This window comes from Uloborus diversus, chromosome 9 (assembly GCF_026930045.1).
Source record: "Uloborus diversus isolate 005 chromosome 9, Udiv.v.3.1, whole genome shotgun sequence".
Classification (NCBI taxonomy): Eukaryota; Metazoa; Arthropoda; class Arachnida; order Araneae; family Uloboridae; genus Uloborus; species Uloborus diversus.
In genome coordinates, this window is record NC_072739.1 from 18,027,201 (window position 1) to 18,038,978 (window position 11,778).

Below are 11,778 nucleotides of genomic sequence, written 5' to 3' on the forward strand. Positions count from 1 at the left end.
TGTATCTTGACAAGATTTCGCATATCAGGTAAATCATTTCCATGACGAATGAATTAAATGCATGATTTCTTTGGATATAAAATCATATAGTCATAGAAATAAATTATCTAGTGTTAAACGTTACTCTTGACAGTCTGCCACGTAGTGCACTATGTGACAAAAATGTCAACAAATGCCGGAAATGTCACGAAACTGAACTTAACGAGCTGATGTGTGCATCACATGACTTCCTTTTACTCCAATTTAATGTCATTTCCCCATTATTCGCTATTTTAATGTGATTCAATATTTATTCTCTAAATATCACCAACAATGGCCAAATTGAAACCAAAAAAAAAAAAAAAACTCCGCCAAATTTGTCACCAAGTTGGCGACAAAACTTGGCGACCAAAAGACTGGCGATATATCATCAAGTGTCCGACAAATTATAACGCCACTTGAGTTTACATCGAAATTAACAATGATTTCCCCCCAAAAAGGTGCAAAAGACCCCTTTAGGAACATCCGAAAGCAACCAAAAGGGGAGGTGCACAACTAGACCCCACTACGAGTCTATGTACCAAATTTCAACTTTCTAGGACATACCATTTTTGAGTTATGCGAGATACATACGCACATACGCACATACGCACATACACACATACGCACATACACACATACGCACATACATACAGACGTCACGAGAAAAGTCGTTGTAATTACCTCGGTGATGGTCAAAATGGATATTTCGCGTGTCTATACATTCTTAGGCACTTTTCCGCATGTGGTCGAATCGAAAAAAAAACTCAACATTCATTTGGGGGTGAGCAAAATGGAAATTAAGGGCGATTTTTGAGTAAAAATTTTTTCGCGAATACAATACTTCCTTTTTTGTAAAAGGAAGTAATATGTACTAATGTATAGAAAAAACGGTACAAAATGAAAATGCCGTTCGAAGAGAACCAAAAATTTATGAATTCCGAATTCAACATCGTGAAAATGGCTGCTTCAGAACAACTTACTGTGTGTTCTGCATTAATTGTTTACTTTCGTAATACTTTTTGGTTTCTAATCTCTTTCTATATGGGTCAGAATAACCAAAAGACTGAAAAATCTTTTCAAATGAATAAAGCGAAAAAATCATACATACGAACAAAAATCACAACACTTTTAGCATTTTCTTCGTTACACATGCGTTTGTTTTAGTTTTTAAGTCGGCCATTAGACAGTGACTGCAGCGCCCCCTATAGTTCGTTGGAGTTGGGAATAAGGCAGTACGAAAGAGCTAAAGTTTCCTTTTTTTTACGCATATCATCTCGCCTTGCGTGCGTGGCTGAAACAGCCTCTCGAGTTTCGTTCAAATAGTGAATGTAGAGATGGCCCTTTGGAAGGTTAAGTGCAGATAAATGTCCCTCGCTAAGATGTGAAGTCTCGGCATCACATAAGTGAACCAAGAAACTATCAGAATCTTCTGACAGACTAAATTCATCGCTGTGTCGGAAGTAGAGGCCCTATGGACCAGACCTGGGAGCTAATGAACAAATCGGATGGTTGGAAATTGTAAGTCTTGTGGCCCGTGAAAATAGTAGCAGGAATCGGAGTTCGGAGATAACCGGCAGCGGGCAAATCCTCAAATCATTCAGCCTACGCTAGATCTTTGAAGCAAGGTCGAATTGGTGCCTTTTGTACAGCGTGTGAGATTTTTAGTGTTTGATGCCTCGTCGTAGAATTCAACCTCTGTGAAGTAATGTTTTAATGTATTACATAAGAACTTTTTAATTTGTGCAAATTTGAGGTATTATGTTGTCATAGGCTGATGTTATTTTAATTTGTGTGAAATGCATATTTCATATTAGTTAATTTTAAGCAGAGAGTTATTTGGGCTTGGTGCTTTTGTAGATATATATGGGCGGAAACTCTGGCCGTGTGATAACTAATGTATTTTAACTTTTATTAGGGGTTATTTTTAGAGTTAGTATTTGATCAAGGAGTAGTTTTAAATTCTTTTAAAAGCACTATTCTTGCAATTGTATTTGTGTTATAATGCTGCATCTTAACCATGCCACCTAGTAAGAATAAAGCTGTTTCTTTCTTTAAAGAATTGTAATTAATGTGATCTTAGGTATGTGTTTTGGTGTTTCGCGTACTGTACGTTTCGACAGTACAAAAATGGTCCCGTGGCTTTCTTTTCTTGCAGCTTTATAAAATAAAAAAAACATATTAGCGGTGTATAATATTGGGTTTTTTTTTACAAGTTTTAAATTAGTAATTTTGTGTGTTTTTGCGTATTGTATAAGGAAGGGATGGCCAGGGACCAGGCATCAGGAGTTTTTGTACCTCACGGCTTATCTGTAATGAATCTATCAATGATACCTGTGTTTAAAGGTATTAATAGTGAAACTCCTCTTCCAGAGTTTTTTGAAAGGATAGAGGATTCTGCTTTGCAGTGGAATTGGTCTGATTCGGAGAAATATTTCGTGGCGCGAGATAGGCTGTTTGGAAACGCTAGGGAGTGTTTCAATGAGTTTCGCGACGAAATTAGTGATTTTAAAACATTGAAACTGGTCCTTTTCAGAGAATTTGTTAGCAAGCCGCCCCCAAGCGTGGCCCTTTTCGAGTTTATGGCATTCCGGCAGCCACCCAATATGCCAGTGGAGAGGTTTATCGCAAGGGCTAATGCGAAAAGCAAAATGCTAGATTTCGGAAATGAATCTAAAGAAATAGTGGAAAGTCAACGAAAACACATGTTAATGAACATGCTTCTTGCAAGTTTGCTACCTGAAATCTTGAGGGGAGTAATTGTCAGAAATCCTAAAAATTTGGAAGAACTCAAAGATTATGCAGGTAGTGAAGAAATTGCGTGGAGGGCAGCACAATCCGCCGGTAATCCATTTTTAAATCAATCTGAACATTTCGAGGCAAATTCTGAGTCAGTGTTTGGGATAAATCAAACGAATACAGAAAATAATAAAGTAAGCGACGGGTTTAATACCTTGTTAGAGAAAATGGATTATCTAACAAAAAGGGTTGAACTGTTGGAGGGGCATAGATGCCGGGGTAATGAAAGAAGAGTAAGTGTAACTTGTTTTAAATGTGGGCGAATAGGACATATAGCTCGATATTGTAGAACGAATCCAGGATACGAGCACAAAAAAAATCAAATTCCGGAAAACTAGACCAGGGGGTCTAGTCGGCACAAACGCAGACATTAATCCCTGGGGTGCGTATAAATAATGGGCAAAAGGGAAAGCTTCCTGTTATAAAGGTTAAGATTGGCCAGAACAAGATGGGGGCTTTATGCGACTCGGGGGCGACGTTGAATTTAATTGAGGAGGGTTGTATACCCTTGGAGTCAGACTGTCAACCATGCTCGTTGTGGATAAATACCGTTGCGAAAGAGGCTATAAAAATCCTTAAAAAAGTCCATCTTTACGGGATTATAAATGATAAAGTTATAAATTCAGATTTTTATGTAATTTCAAAAGATATTTCAAAAAATTTTAAAGTTATTTTGGGTCAGCCGTTCTTGGTTGAAAACGGATGTATCATCAATTATAGTAAAAAAACGGTAAAAATAAACAATGAAATGATTTCATGGGAAAATTCGGAGCAAACAGACGCTATGTTTAATATTGGAAACGGGAGTCAGGGCCAAATAGGTCATATATGCAGAAAAATCACCTTGCTCCCTTTTTCACAGTCTGTCGCAAAGGTTAACTTGAAAAATACATTAGGTTCGGAGGTTATAATGATAGAACCATATAATCAACAGGAAAAGAACTTCTTAATTGCCCGATCTGTAAGTAAGGGAGCGCAAAAAGATGGAATTCCGGTCCTGATAATGAACCCAACAGATAAATTTATTCATATTAACAAACAAACAAAGTTGGTCAGATGCGAAGAAGTAGTTAAAGCTGAGAGTATAATGAATGACATGTATTTTGTGGAAAACGAGGAGCGGTTTGGGGAATGCGACGAGGCCGATTTAGAGTGGAGTAATATATTTAGGTTAGATCATTTGCAACCTGATATAAAAAATAAAATGATAGACTTTCTGAATAAAAATAAAGAGGTGTTTGCAAGCTCGGTACGGGACCTGCAGGGATGCGATGCTGTAGTACTACACAAGATTCCACTTTCGGATGAAAATCCGGTAAAGAAGAAACCATACAGGGTCCCTTTTAACTTAAGTGATGAAATGGATAGGCAGTTAAATATCTTGTTAGAGGCAGGAATTTTGGAACCATCCGAATCACCTTATGCCGCACCCGTTTTACTTGTAAGAAAAACCTCAAGGGAATTTAGATTGGTGGTCGATTTTCGCGGCCTCAACATGAAAGTGGTGCCCGATTCCTATCCCATACCAAATATTAATGAAGCAATTGATAAGTTAGAATACGGAAATTTTTTTACAACTTTAGATTTGACGAGTGGATTTTTTCAACAAATAGTGGTGCCCGAAGATAGACCGAAATTGGCAATTACAACACAGAAAGGGCTTTTCCAATTTACTCGCACCCCTTTCGGTCTAAGGACAAGTGCGAATTCCTTTCAGAGACTTATGAGTGTTATACTTTCTGGTTTGGACCCCATGAATATCGGAGTTTACATTGATATCATAGTTAGCAGTAATTCAATTGAAAGCCATTTTCCGAAACTTCAGGCAGTATTTGACAGATTGAAAAAATATAAGTTAAAATTAAAGCCAAATAAATGCATTTTTCTGACTGAAACGTTAAATACCTGCCGGATATGAAGAAAGACTTTCACTTGTATACAGATGCAAGTAAGATTGCGATAGGTTGCGTCCTGGCGCAGTTGGATACAGAAGGATTTCCACAACCCGTGGCCTTTGGAAGTAGGAAATTGAATTCTGCGGAAACTCGATATTCGACGAATGAAAGAGAGGCCTTAGCCATTGTGAATTTTACCAATTATTTTAAACAATATCTGCTGGGAAAACTATTTTATTTGTACACGGATCATGCGCCTCTGACTAGCTGCTTTAAGCTTAAGGATTCATTCTGCAGAATAGCCCGGTGGGTTTTATCGCTTTCCCAGTTCGAATTTGAAATAAAATATTTGCCAGGGAAAATTAACACGGTGGCGGATTTTTTGTCCAGAAATGTTTCTGAATATGAGACACAAAATAGGGAGGTTCAATTCAATGAATTGAGTGAGATGGGCCCGGTTAAGGCTGAAATTTCGGTTAAAAAATTGCGGGAGGAACAGGAAAAAGATAGACCATGGATTAGGACAAAGAACAACCTGTTAAAAAATAGCCGGATAAATCCGGATAAACTGAAATTTTTCTTGAAGGATAAAATTTTGGTATGCAGAAACAGAAATTCCAAGGGGAAAAAGATATTAGGTACGTTGTGCCACAGTCGTTGGTGCGAAAAATATGTGAGATTTATCATGATAGTCCGCAAGCGTGTCATCCCGGGATTAAGAAAACTTTTAACAAAATCAAAAGTGTGTTTTATTGGCCGAGAATGTGGGCTCAAATCGTAAACTGGGTGAAGTCGTGTCAGAGTTGTATGGAACGAAGGGCACATCTGCCAGGGTGTTTGGCTCCATTGCAGAGAGCTCCTATTCCGGCAGGTCCATTCGAAAAAGTCGCTTTCGACATAGTAGGTCCCTTGCCTGTCACTGAAAGGGGTAATAGATATATCATTACCTTTACTGACTATTTTACAAGGTGGGTGGATGCTTTCCCTGTGTCTACGATAGGCAGTGATGTCATCGTGGATGTAGTGATGCAATTCATTAGTCGTTATGGGACACCAAAAAAATTTTTGTCAGACCGGGGGTTGAATTTGCTGAGCAATGCAATGAAGGAAGTATACCGGAGTTTGAATATAAAAAAATTAGATACCCTGGCGTGGAGACCACAGAGTAATGGGTGCGTGGAAAGATATCACAAAACGTTAGGTAATGCGCTTTCGCATATAGTAAATTCCGAACATGATGACTGGGATATAAAATTGCCCTTTGCTCTCCTGGCGTATAGAACGTCTGCACACGAGTCGACCGGTTTTGCACCGGCATGGTTGATGTATGGAAGAAATTTAAATCTGCCTCATGAGTTTCTGGAAAAGGCGACCCCCTTTTCTTATGCGGATAATATGCATTATGCTAATGAGCTACTGAAGAAATTGCATGAATCATACACCACAGTGAGACACAATTTGGGAAATGCGGCTGAGACAAATGAAAACAGACGAGAAAGGCAAAGTAAAATACGGCAATTTAAAGTAGGGGATGAAATATTTTGGTATAATCCAGCTGTGAAGCCAGGGCGCTCAAAAAAATTGAGTAAACATAATGAAGGTCCTTTTCTAATTTCTGAAATTATCTCTCCAGTAGTGGTAAAAATTAGGCACGCAAGGAAATCAAATTACGTCAGGGTGGTATATATAGAGAATATTGCTTTGGTCACTCCCAGATTTCCCTTAGTTGACCCGGATACTGCTACCACAGATATGGGTCAAACAAGAACACAACAAGGTTGTCAAACACAACAAGAAAATACAAAAGAAGAGGAAAATTCAACTGGGAGTTTGCCTCTTGATGTCCAAATGATGCCTGGTCTCTTAGGTCGTTTTGTCCCACATGTTGTGCATCCTTATAATTTGCGGCCTAGAGTGAATGGAAGGGGTTGTTCAGTAAAAATATACTTGTGTATATATATATATTTTTTTTTTTTTGAGGGGGAGGGCATTTGTACTGCCCAAAAGCGTAGTGGCAACAGTTGGAAATGACGCAATGGATATAAGGCAGTACGAAAGAGCTAAAGTTTCCTTTTTTTTACGCATATCATCTCGCCTTGCGTGCGTGGCTGAAACAGCCTCTCGAGTTTCGTTCAAATAGTGAATGTAGAGATGGTCCTTTGGAAGGTTAAGTGCAGATAAATGTTCCTCGCTAAGATGTGAAGTCTCGGCATCACATAAGTGAACCAAGAAACTATCAGAATCTTCTGCCAGACTAAATTCATCGCTGTGTCGGAAGTAGAGGCCCCATGGACCAGACCTGGGAGCTAATGAACGCATCGGATCTTTGGAAATTGTAAGTCTTGTGGCCCGTGAAAATAGTAGCAGGAATCGGAGTTCGGAGCTACCGGCAGCGGGCAAATCCTCAAATCATTCCTACGCTAGATCTTTGAAGCAAGGTCGAATTGGTGCCTTTTGTACAGCGTGTGAGATTTTTAGTGTTTGATGCCTCGTCGTAGAATTCAACCCCTGTGAAGTAATGTTTTAATGTATTACATAAGAACTTTTTAATTTGTGCAAATTTGTGGTATTATGTAGTAATAGGCTGATGTTATTTTAATGTGTGTGAAATGCATATTTCATATTAGTTGATTTTAAGCAGAGAGTAATTTCGGCTTGGTGCTTTTGTAGATATATATGGGCGGAAACTCTGGCCGTGTGATAACTAATGTATTTTAACTTTTATTAGGGGTTATTTTTAGAGTTAGTATTTGATCAAGGAGTAGTTTTAAATTCTTTTAAAAGCACTATCCTTGCAATTGTATTTGTGTTATAATGCTGCATCTTAACCATGCCACCTAGTAAGAATAAAGCTGTTTCTTTCTTTAAAGAATTGTAATTAATGTGATCTTTGGTATGTGTTTTGGTGTTTCGCGTACTGTACGTTTCGACAGTACAAACCAATGGACTTCGATTTCGAGATGCTCTACATTAAAATACTGCGCAATAAAAAACAAAAAAGTCAGGTTTTTCAACAAAACGGTCAAAATGTTAACTGTTTTTTTCTTTCTCGGAAGACGGTGAAAAAAATCTTTGAAATTATGCTTTACTTATGAAGTTTGATAAAGTATTAAGGAAGTTATGTCCCCCCCCCCCAAAAAAAAAATGCTTCATTGAGAGGAAGTATTTATTCTGCTCGGTTATGGTTATTCCAAGTTGAAGACCTTCAATAAGAGTCTAACGTAAATTTATATGCTTTTTCTACTGTTTGTAAATGTAGTCTGATTTCAATTAAAAAGCTCAATATTCTTAAAAACACCTTTAATTTAACTTCACAGAATTAAAAGCAAGCACAAATAAGAGTTGTCAAATAATGGTTAAAGAACCTGAACTTCGTAATCATACTTAAAGTTTTCAAGAATCAAGTTTAAACGAAAAGTCTATGAAATCAAATGTAATGAAAAAAGAAGTGCGTATGAACTAAAACTAACTAGCATTGTATATAGTAGTAGTATCCTCCTGCGCCACCTATAGTTGAAATCAAAGCAACCTAAGATTATGAACAGAGTTAATCCGCAGTGTCTGGATATCACAATTAGGCTGTTGATACATGCTTGAATTGCTTCATGGTTCTCAAAGATATAATTTTGCATACATGTCAGTCAAACTATTCAAATTATTCAATCGCACTAAAATTTAACAAAAAGAAAAAAAAACAGTGATAAATCGTAACTTTTCTCATGTTATATCATAATAAGGGAAACAATCACCAAAAAACGAAATTTCTGTACAGCAGGAAATGTGCACCCGTCGATAGAGTGACGTAGTGGTTGAGCATTGTCCTCTTACGTCCACAGATGCAGGTTTGAGCCTGGATCTAGTCGATGGATTTTGAAGATGCAACAAATCAACAGCATAGTCGGACGATTATGTGGCATGTAAAAACTTCTCTAGTACTCGTTTAACAATGAATGCTCTTGACAAAATTAAAATGTGTTCCAATATCGCGTAGAAGAAAACTGGTAACTAAACTTTTGATGTAATGCTTGATTGATGTTTGACTATTTTAGTCTATAAAAAGAAAAGATCTCATTCATTCAGAGCTAAAAAAATGAGGTATGGAAATACACTTGTTCTTTACTGGAAACATTTCCTGATTAGCTTTCATTAATTAAAGAAATCAGTTGTCTTGCTGGATTAGCTCAAAGTAGCAGGTTACTCAACTTCCAACCAATATTTTTTTGCGACGTAGCAACCAGCGACTATAGTAACGTACTTTCCAACGCACGAGCTTCAGATCTCTTGGAGCCAAAATTGCAAATAGGTCGGCCTGTTCTACTAAAAGGGTTCTGTTCCGATTGACTATTGCATATAACAGATGTCACGAGAAAGTCAATCACCGGGAAACAATATATTAATGTTAAAATGAAAGACAGTTAAATAAGTAGAAATTGAAAAAAAAGATTATAATGAAACATGTTTTTTTACTGCATAAATCATTTGCCCTCATCCTCCCGTCGTCGGAATAAAAGGTTGGGCTACACTTTTCAAAAAGTCGCCAAATTTAGCTAGAAACGGGCATTTAAACTTTGCTACATTCAGCTTCGTTAACATTCAAAGGTATCGACGTTATGATTACTGCTCTCAGAATCTTTTAATTTCCGGCTACATTTGGTGACTTACTTTTCTTGAAGGCCAAACCTTATATTTTGATTACGGGGGAGGGAGGGGGATAGGGCTAATGATTTAAGAGACAAAAAACGTGTTTCGCGTTGATTCATTTCATAAGTATTCATTTATTTTTTTATTTATTTATTTTTTTCCATTATGAAATTATTTGTGTGGTTCCCTAAACAAAACTGATTCAGGGCTCATTAAAATAGAAAATTAGGCCGAACTTTGAATGAGAAGTTTTTCGTAAACCCTCCCTTCACAAAAGGAAAAAGAAGGGCTTGGCCGGGATTTGAACCCGGGACCTCTCACACCCAAAGCGAGAATCATACCACTAGACCACCGGGCCCACACGAGGAAATAACATTCGTGCCAGCAGCGCAATATCGAATCAACAGGTGTGAAAAGAAAGGCAAATGAACTATTTTTCATATCAAATACGACGAATGAGAATGAAAGAAAATGCTCCACTTTTTGGATCTCAGTTGAGGAATTTATTTTTCGGTCCACTTGCGCAGCTATAATAGTGTTCTGGAGTGAATTGGTCATAAAAAGTATGAACTTTATCATAAGGAGGGTCGGGTGGACAAACTGCTCTTTACTATACTAGGATGAGTAGTATTCTTCAAACCTGAAGACGGTAACTCTCTTGATGGTAAGCAGGCAAACCCTCCTGCCGGTACTGAGATATTAACTTTAATCACGCAGCAATCTTGCCCGAAATCCTCATATAAATAATAACCGATGATCGAGTAACTCGCATGCTTCAACAATGAAACTCGCGCAACGGCATGATAATTTGATAACATGCTTTGAAAATGTTTAACATGCAAGGAAGGGCTTTATTGTGATAAGGCTGAACTCGATCCGGTCACTTTAACTGTTTTACTGGTAAGACTGTGTCATTTCAGGGGAATGAAGAAACGAAAACACGGTCAACAATGAACGCTACCTATTGGAGTTTAGGGGAATGAAGAATCAAACGAGCTGATGTGCGCATCACATGACTTCCTTTTACTCCAATTTAATGTCATTTTCTCATTATTGGCAGTTTTAATGTGATTCAATAGTTTACTCTCTAAATATCAACAACAGTGGCCAAATTAAAACCAGATTTAAAAAAAAAAAAACCCAAATTTGTCGCTAAGTTGGCGACAAAACTTGGCAACCAAAAGACTGGCGATATATCGCCAAGTGCCCGCCAAATTATAACACCACTTGAGTTTACATCGAAATTAACATTGATTTCCCCCCAAAAAGGAGCAAAAGATCCTCTTTGGAGCATCCGAATGCAACCAAAAAGGGGGATGCTCAATTAGACCCCACTAGTAGTCTACTTACCAAATTTCAACTTTTTAGGACATTCTGGTCTTGAGTTATGCGACATACATACACACGTACGCACATACATACGTACATACAGACGTCACGAGAAAACTCGTTGTAATTAACTCGGGGATCGTCAAAATGGATATTTCGGGTGTCTGTACGTTTCTAGGCATATATATACGTGTGGTCGGGTTGAAAAAAAAACTCAACATTAATTCGGGGGTTAGTAAAATGGAAATTAAGGCCGATTTTTGAGTGAAAATTTTTTCGCGAATACAATACTTCCTTTTTTGTAAAAGGAAGTAAAAAGTGGTCGAAAATTAACGCTATTTACTGTAGTTAAGGGATAATCCACTGGAATTAAGGTTAAAATTTCAAGTATCAAAATATCACCAAACAGGCAATTGCTTCGTTTATATGTAGAAGAGTGGAAGCAATTTTCACCAGTCATACCTTGACGGGCGACTTTCTAGTTAAATCATAATTTGCTTTCTGAATGTAGAGTTCAACCTCTTTAATACAAACGTCCACAAATCCAAGCACCACTGAGATGAAATACTGTACCTGAAATAAAGTTAATTTAGCGTACTGCTCAGCTTTGAGTATTTAGCACATTACTGAATTGTGCTGTTTTGCGAGCTTATTGATTTTAAATAAGCAAGATTAAGTAATAAGCAATATTTAACAATATTTAATATTACAATCCATATTTAACAATATTTACTACAATAACCAATATTTAACAATATTTACTATAATAATCAATATTTAACAGTATTTATTATAATAATCAATATTTAACAGTATTTACTATAAAAATCGATATTTAACAATATTTACTATAATAATCAATACTTAGCAATAATAAACAATATTCGACAATAATAAAAAATATTAAAGAATTTTTAATAAACATTATTTAACAACATTAAATAAAAGACTAAATAAAAAGAAATTTTACACTGCATACTTTTCTGTGATGTTTGTGTTGTGTACAGGACATGTGAAGAGCGTAATGTGTTCTATAATCTGAAAAATTTGATACTCCGAACTGCCCGCGGTAGCAATCAAATCAGATAATCTTGGA

The 11,778-nt window shown here is 37.0% G+C and overlaps 1 non-coding gene across 1 annotated transcript; it reads right to left on the reverse strand.

Moving 5' to 3' along the window:
• Positions 1–9,639: 9,639 nt before the first annotated feature.
• Trnap-ugg (transfer RNA proline (anticodon UGG)) lies at positions 9,640–9,711 on the reverse strand. Its single transcript has one exon. It is a non-coding gene; the product is annotated as a tRNA-Pro (tRNA).
• Between the last annotated feature and the right edge of the window lie 2,067 nt (positions 9,712–11,778).